Consider the following 9,091-nt stretch of genomic DNA (forward strand, 5'->3'; position numbering starts at 1 on the left):
AAAACCTTGTCTATGACCGAGTTTGTGGAACCTGCATTTCAGCTTTAAAATTGCAAGGTTTTGAGGGCCTTGTTAATTATATGGAGTTCCTTTTAGGCTCAGTGGATCATGCCCTATTTGAACCATAATTTGGTACGAAATCTGCTTTTTGCGCTATGTTAAATACTGGTTCTTGTAGCCTGTTTTGGATTTAAGACTGTTTGATTCTCTGCTTAGTTTTGGATTGAATTTGGAGATGTTAATATTTCTCTTGCTTCTCATTCCTGAATCTTATAAAAAATAGGCTGAGGTGAATTGAAATTCTTGATTAGTGCTCTGTATTTGTGGATACTGTGAGCTTGTTTCTTTGACTGATGTTACATTGATCATGAGAACTTAAAGTAAGAAACTGTGAACATTTTGGAGAGTTGAATATTGTATTTGCTTGGTTCATATCTTGACCTTTTCCTCCTTACTTGTTTGGATGACCTTATGATCCATTTACTGAGTTCAATATGCAATCATTTTGTTGAAAACCTTCTGTGAATTTCGTTTAACTTAGAATATTTGATAGGTTGAGAAAAGGTAAAATGAGGTAGTGATCATGAGTGGCTCATATCCTTGTTCTTTTCCTTTTCCCTGTGTCACGACCCAAACCGATGAGTCGTGATGAGTGTTTGACCTCTAGCAACCAAACACCCCTAAACACATATCTGAACATCAAGGGCCCATAAATGGCATAAACTGATCTCATACTGCCTCATGAAAGGATAACGTTATAAACTCCGTACAAATTGTAAATACACATATACCGAAAACAAAGGTGCTTTCGGCCCAGGCTGCCACATATACTGTACACAAAAGAATGGGAGCCGACAAGGCTACATCATCTGACTAATACATACAACTGTCTACAGACCTCTACTGGAATGAAAGCTGTAGAAAGGACGGGACAGGGCCCGTTCATACCCATATGCATATATATCTCAAAAGGGCTAGCATACCAAAATAGACTGCAACTCCAGATCAATGGAGCGCACTGACCACTGCTAGATAGAAGTCCTACTAAGCTGGACCACCTGTCGGTCTACCTGAACCTGCAGGCATGAACGCAGCCCCCTGAGCAACGGGCAATCAGCACAGATAATGTACTGAGTATGAAAGGCATAAGAACATCATGTATATATAAGAATCATGAATAAAATCTGAACTCATAAGCTGAAATAACTGTCTGCATGTACTTGTATGAACTAGTATCTGTATGTATCTGCATAAATCTGTATAACTGACAATGCCTCTGTGGGCACATAATATGCATGCTCTCAATGGTAATCATGCTCATATGCATAAATGTAGGTTATAGTGCTGAGGAACATTCAGCCGATCATATCCCATATAATAGTAATGCCGAGGAACGTACGGCCCGATCCATATATCATATAATAATAATGCCGAGGAACGTACGACCCGATCCATATATCATATAATAATAATTTCGAGGAACGTGCGGCCCGATCCATATATCATATAATAATAATGCCGAGGAATGTACAGCCCGATCCATATATCATATAATAATAATGCCGAGGAATGTACAGCCCGATCCATATATCAACATAAAGGTGCACCAGCTGATCAGGTGGTAATGCGTATATAACGCCTACCATTTTCCATACCCCATATACATATAATACTTGCGTATATAACGCTTTCCGATTACGGGTTAATATATATATATATATATATATATATATATATATATATATATATATATATATGAATGAATGTAATGCATGAATAACTGTATACATAAAACTGGACCCATGAACAGAAGGAGCAATCATAAACGGGGTACATGAACATCAAAGACTGAAGTACTCCTAATGCTTCTAAGAGTAGAGTAATATGGAAGCTCGCTTACTCATTTGTCGGTTCATATCGTAACATCATGTCGAAAGAAGGAAAGGAAAGGATAGCCTTAACATACCTTGAAGTATACCCAATCGTCTAACTTCTATCTCTTGAACTTGTAAGTCTACAGTCAAGATAATGTAAGCCTTAATCAGACTATTTACCTCGCTTACTATTTATTTCAAATACGAATAGAGCTTGAAAAATTATGGGCAACATTTTCCTTATAAATTTAACAACCCTTCAATTTCCCATTCAATCCAACATCGACCACAACAACAATAACAACACTTATATATAAATATAGACTCAAATCTATCCCCAATCATCTCTTAAAATAGCCTCAAATCTGTTACATCCCGTATTTTGAACGACGGGACGATTTGGGTTAACTATGATAAGTTAGGGTTAAGACTTTTCCGGGGTACGAAGTCGGGACGTGTGACCTTCGATTTTGTCGTGAGACCTAAGTGTGTATGACGTTATTGGTATGGAAACATCAAAGAAACTTCGGGACCAAAAGTGGAATTAAGGGAAGTTGGCTATTATTGAAAAAAATGGAGGGAGTAACATATGGCCATGTGGCCGGCCACCTTGGGGTGGGCCATGGCCACATGGTTGGCTATTATATGAAAGGAAAAGATGACTTAAGGGACCATTATTTCATCTTCTCAAGACTTAAAAAAAAAAAAACAAGAACTCAAGAACAACCATCAACCATTCGGCCACTTTCCAAAAAAATCAAGACCAAGAACTAGCCTTCTAAAAATTATTTCTCCTAAGCAAATCTACTAATTTGAGGGTGCTTAGTAACGTGGAGGTGTTGTTTCAAGCGTTGGATTGTTCGTTTTCATCCTTGGCCAACTTTGGACAAGTTGAGGATTTGTGAAGAAAGGTAAGTTTAATCTTGTTTTTATGAGTTATGAAAGGTTTATGTGTGTTGTTGTATGTTGTTATGGATGAAATTCATGAAAGTTTTGTATTTGAAGTTGAAGCCGTGTGTATGGTGGTTTGGCCGTGTATGTGTGTGTTGTGTTAAAGTTGGTGTATGAGTTTTATGTAGCATGTTTGGTTATTGTAGAGTGTTGAAACAAGTGAAAATCATTAATATGTATGTATGTGAGGTTGGCCGAATATGGCCTCTTGTGTATGTCAAGAAATGAATTAAGTTTCCTTGGAATTTTGGTTGTTATTGTTATGAGGATTCTATGTTGGAAATAAGAGTTTAATGATTCGAATTGGTATTGTAAGTGTGTGGGCTGTTTTGGGAAGATTTTGTGTGTTTAGTGTGATTTTTATATTTATGGAAATGACATGGTTAGAGTATGGATTGTTGGAGCGAATTATGATTTGAAACCGAGAATGTGTTAGAGTTGAGGTTCTCGGGTTTGGGGACCATTTCGGGTGGAACGGGGAGTTTGTTGGATTGTTGGAAATATTGTGTGTATTGTTTAAAGAGTTCTTGAATGTTGTTTGAGTGGTTTTGGATTGATAATTGAATATGCGTTAGTTTGATTACATGTTGGTTTGTAAGTATGTAGTCGTAGTAAGCATAATTGGAATATTGTTGGAATGTGTGGAGAAGGATTTTTAATGTTCGAATGCGTTTAATTGATCGTGGATATTGTTGGAATGATTGTTGGTTTGTTGTGTTGTTGAATTTGGCCGAGTTGAATTCTCGGGGTTGGTCCATTTATAAAGGAAGTGCTTTGCCCAATTTTCCGTAGGATTATGTGCTAGTTGGAAATGAGCTTTTAAGTGCTTATGGTTGACGTTGGTATTTATTGATGTTATGTAGATCTTGGAGAGTTCGAGATATAGGTTTGATTTGGATTACCGTTGTGTGCAAGCGAGGTATGTAAAGCTTAACTCTTCTTTCTTTTGGCATGTCTTAGTTGAATATAGGCTACGATACTAGCCTCGAGGAAATTCCATTCTCACAATCCGAGCGTGTCTATGATTCGCGTTTGTCTTTTGGTACTCGTATGTTGATGTGGGAAAATATTGGTTTTGATGTTGTTGGAAAAAATGATTTTAAAGTTGCATAAAAAACTTGGTTTTCATAAGAATTTTATTCTTAAACGATGTTGAAACTACGAACGCTCATAACTTTCGACTAAGGGCTCGGATTGCCTCGATATCGTTGTGGGAGGTTGTATGACGTGTGATGAGTATGTTTTCCATAGGCGGGCCCGGCTCGGAGTTGACACTCGTCCGTGGGTCCCGCGACCTTCCTTCGTCCTTTTCTCGATGACGTTTGAGAGAGTTTGGTATGACGATTTTCCCGATCCCCAAGTACGGTCATTTTACTTACTTTTGAACCTATGATAATGATTTTATGCATTTGGTTGCTCACGACTCTGCTCGCGGGTTGTTGGTACATCGTTCGCCGGTTCCGGGCCGGTTATGTTGTCGTGCGCACTATGATACATTCGGTGTTATCTTGTGTTACGGTTCCCGAGACCTCGCCATGTGGCCGGGTTCCGTTTATGAAGTTATCTTTGTGATATGGCTTATGATGTGTTGTGATGATGCGCGTTCGGGGTTGTACGGAGATTTGAAACCTTTTGGTGTTATGCGTGTGTTATGGCGCCATCGACAGGCGGCGACCATATTTTTCTGTGCCCTTTTGCATGCTTTCTTTGAAAATAAACATTTGGCATTTTGGACATGTACTTACTTTCGGGCATACATTTCGAGTGTGACTCGATTTACCGTATTTCTGCTTTACATACTCGCACATATTTCGTTTGACCCCCTTTCTTCGGGTTGCGTTTCATGCCCGCAGTACGACGACCGGTTGGCGGTCCGCCGCCTTTGAGATCGTTGCTCGTCGTGTCGAGTGCTCCTTTTATCCGAGCCTATATCTTGGTATATACTCGTTCGTTGCATATATATGTGTGTGTTCGGGGGGGGTACGGCGGGGCCCCGTCCCGTCATATGATTCGTTGGTTTGTTTAGAGGTCCGTAGATGTATATGTGGGTGTGTGCCTACCGTACAGGTGTGTTTGTAGGTTATATGTTTTGGGCCGGCGCGCCTTCGGATAGCCTTATGGCTTTCGATATATGTATATATATGTGTGCGAGTTTGAGATGTGTTTGAAGTAGCGTTTGATATTTGTATCGGCATAAGCCAGCTGTGTGTGATTCGGGTTTGACGAATGCGTTTGGGTGCCCAACTCGGGCACTAGTCACGGCCTACGGGGTTGGGTCGTGACAAAATCACTACCTTAACCTTCATCAACTTACCTATTCCACAAATACCCTGTCTTCGCTTAAAACCACTAAAACTCTCAGTAATCAACTTAAATATAAGGGTAGAAATCATTCACATACCTTGAGGGGTCCAAGATTCCAAAGATCAACTACCACTCCAACTACCTAAGCTTCACAACTTGAAGAAACCCTAGAAACTACCTTCTTCTTGACAAGCACGGGTCCACGGGGCTCGGACCTTACTAAATCTCCACTAATAATGATGGAAAATATTGGGAGAGAAAATATTAGGGTTTCTCTGATTTGGAATGGAGGAAAATAAGAAATAAGGTCGTGAACCATATATTTATACTTGGAATTAAAAAGGTTACAGCGGTGAGGTTCGACGGACGGGTCGATGACCCGTCGACCCTGACTAGTGTCTGCAGATTTCTTAGGTTCAGCTCAGATCGCGTCGATTCGATTCATTTAACTTCTAACCTTTTAAATCACCCGGGATACCTGCTGGTACCTTTGTACACGGGGTAAGGCACTTTCTATATCCAAAGCTTAGACACGAGTCTCAATTCCAACGGCATACCCGACTATGAAACCATAGGTTTTACTACGACGAGAATGAGAGGCGTAACACCCTGTTTGCTTGGTGATTCTGTTTACATGACCATATCTCTTCCATGCCATTTAAGACCTGAAACTTGCACTTGAACTAGTTGGAATTACTTGAACTGTTTGGATGCTCCTACATAGAGTTTTGTTATGACTGTGGGTGTGTGACCTATTCAGACCATTGGCGTGTTTACTTGCCTCACCTTTCCCTTGATTGATTGTTTTTGTTTTACACTTAGGATTTGAGAACTTGCTTTACAAATAAATGATTGAAAAGATGCTAAGTCAAGACTGTAAACTTGTTGTTTTGGAAAATTGATTGCAAGAGTTTGAAAAAGAAAATTGTAAACATATTTTGAAAAAAAAAAAATGAAGTTGCCCTTGATTGTCTAGCCTGGCTGCTCCTCTCAGCTTCATCTAGTGTGTGATCTCACATTTAAACCTCTATGATACTGTCTAAAACCCTTTTTCAATCTTGTATGGACTGATATACTTGACTAATTAAGAAAAGATAATAGGAAATACCTTAATTCTGTTCCTTTCTCGTTGGAGGAAGGTGTTGTGTTAGAATAATACTTCTCCATGATCATCTGGATGTAGTTCTCAGTCTGGAATTGTTGTTTCTTTCATTAGGTTAATACTTGAGATCAATTGGAATCTGTGGAAGTGTTTTCACTTGGTTAAGCTCTAGAACTATGTGTGTAGCTGACAATGGCCTTCATTGGCTCTATAAGGTGTTGAAACAGATTGAGGCTTGAGATTGTATTCTTTTTAGAATCGGATGCCTTATAAACCGGTCACTTTGGTTTGTTTTAGCTTGGCCTGATCTGTGCCTAGAGACTTTATGTGCACTATTTTTGAACCATTAGTAGCTCTGAATTCCTAAAAGATGGGTTGATAATTGAACTCATGTTGTAAACTTTGCTTGTGATTTGATAATTGTCTAAGTGAGACTAGTCAAAACCTGTGATTACAAGTCTTCTTTAGAAAAAGGAAGTTGGGAGGAGAAAGTCTGTCAAAAATTGGATTAATATTGTCCTACTCTAGTCTAAATTGATCATGTTTTGACTTCAAAGATTACTCTTTGCATTAGTGTTTTGGAACTGGTTCATAAGTAACTTGTGTTGGTTTGAAATTTCCTGTTTCCCCTTTTCTTGTGTTAGCTGGACTGCCTCTTGATGCTCCTACTTGAATTTGTTCTTGAAACTGTGATCTTGGTTGTGTATTTGCCTTAATTGTTAGTTGAATCTTGGGTAGTATAAATTTTGAAAATCCTTTGGCATTTGCTAGGAAGATTGAGGATTTCATAAGCAGTTAAATGTGGTATTTGGGGGAGGAGTATATAGTGTATATCAAGTATATATAGAGGGTATGTCCCCTTAAGGGATTTTGCTCTCTATGTGTGAGTATATCACCTAGTATATCATAGTCCAACACTAGGAAAATTTCTTGCATGATTTCAAGAGCTGGGCCAATTGGGCCCGTACACTAGTTCAGTCTTTTTTGCATATTTGTCCCTTCTCCGTTTATTCAGTTATGGGCTTAGCCCAGTTGTGTTGTAATTTAAATTTTGGCCTTGTAAATTTAATTTATGTCCTTAAGATTAGACACTAATGTATTTATATCCTTTATTTGTAAAACTCCCCATTCGTTGGTGGGTTCAATGAGGCCCGCCAATTTACTTAGAACGAGTCAACCTCATTATGGACGGGCTGAGCAATTGGAGCAGATTTGGAGCAGATAAGTTTAAAATTGCATTTATTTTCTGTTGGGCTTGGTATGCCCAACCCCCCTTACCTCGTATTCTTTACTTGGAAAATTGATGAAATGTGTTTATTGGAACCTTTAAGATGGTCATGAAATTTATAGTTGCCAAAATCGTTTTTTAAGTTATAAAAAATTAATTTTTGATAAAAGTTAACATGCAAATGATTTTTGAGACTAAGACTTCCTTACGGATAAAAAATGAACATTCTTTAAATGCAAATCATGATTTTGAACAAAAATGACTTGATAAATTTTATGGACTTAAAAGGCAAAAAAATAGTTGTGGACCGTACATATGGACATTTTGGACAAAAATTGGACTTAGACTATTTTTAGATTAACTTGGACCAAAAGGATAAAAATATAAAATATAAAATATGGCTGAAAAATGTATAATAACAGTATGCCTCAAAAATGATTTTTTATAAAACTTAAAGATTAAAAGCCCTTTTATCTAAAAAACTCGGGTGGGTTAACGTGGTGTTCTACCTAGGTTAAAGGTCTTCGGGAGTTAACCTATGTGTTATAATAGTCAAAATACCCCCCAACGTTTGACCAAAATGCCAACTACACACCGAACCTTTGCGGGGGTCCTATTACCCCCCTGGACAAATTTTTTCAGTAGCAAAATGGCCCTTTTTTGCTGATGTGGCAGAGAGCGTGAATACACCGCCCGCTGGCGCGTGACGGCCTTTAAAAATCTGCATCTGACTTGTTTTGGACGCCAACTAAGCTGCCACATATGATGCCAAGTAGATAAAATTTGAACTCCCTCCATTTTTAGGCTACTTCATCTTCATCTTCACCCTATTTAATATCCATCCCCATTTTTTGTTGTCAAAATAATATCCATTATAAACGAAAATCTCAACCGAAGAAAATCCACATATGATTCCGAACAACTTGTTAAAGAACAACTTTCCACCATAAACGAAAATCAAGAAAAAAAAATGAAAAATCTGAAGAAAGAAAAAGGAAAAATCTGGAAAAAAAATAAGGATGAAAAATCTAATCTTGTTAAAGAAAATCTGATTGGAAGTTGCTTGTTTGGAGTTGCTACTTGTTGCTTGGTTCTGGGTTCTGGGTTCGAACCCCCGCTCAGGCATAAAATAAAAAAATAATTTCGCAAGGCAGGACTGGGGGAGTGTATGCCGGATCCAGCATACAATCTTTAAGAAAAAGTTAAAGTTATGCCGGATCCGGCATAACTAAAAGTCTGCCCTCAAGGCAAAGTCTGCCCCCTCCGGCAGACTTTTAGTTAAACATAACTAAAAGTCTGCCGGAGGGGGCATACAAAATTTAAAATATTTCAATAAAAAAAAAACAAACTTTTTGGTAGTTTTTGTAGTTTTCCAGTTAACCTTACTGGTGGGTGATGGCCTTGGATTTGCCTGCCAGTACTCACACTTAAACTCACTTTGCACATGCATGTGCATTTCGCTCTTATTTAGCCGATTAAAACTCAACTCATTGCAACGCATGTGTATTTCAGTTTGTTCTCATCTTTGTTTAGCTTATTAGCAAATTAGTGCTTACAAAATATTATAGAAAATTTACCTATCAATACGCAATTTTGCGGCCTAAGGAGACAATTGACATCCCTTGAACAAGG

This window comes from Lycium ferocissimum, chromosome 12 (genome assembly GCF_029784015.1).
Source record: "Lycium ferocissimum isolate CSIRO_LF1 chromosome 12, AGI_CSIRO_Lferr_CH_V1, whole genome shotgun sequence".
Classification (NCBI taxonomy): domain Eukaryota; kingdom Viridiplantae; phylum Streptophyta; class Magnoliopsida; order Solanales; family Solanaceae; genus Lycium; species Lycium ferocissimum.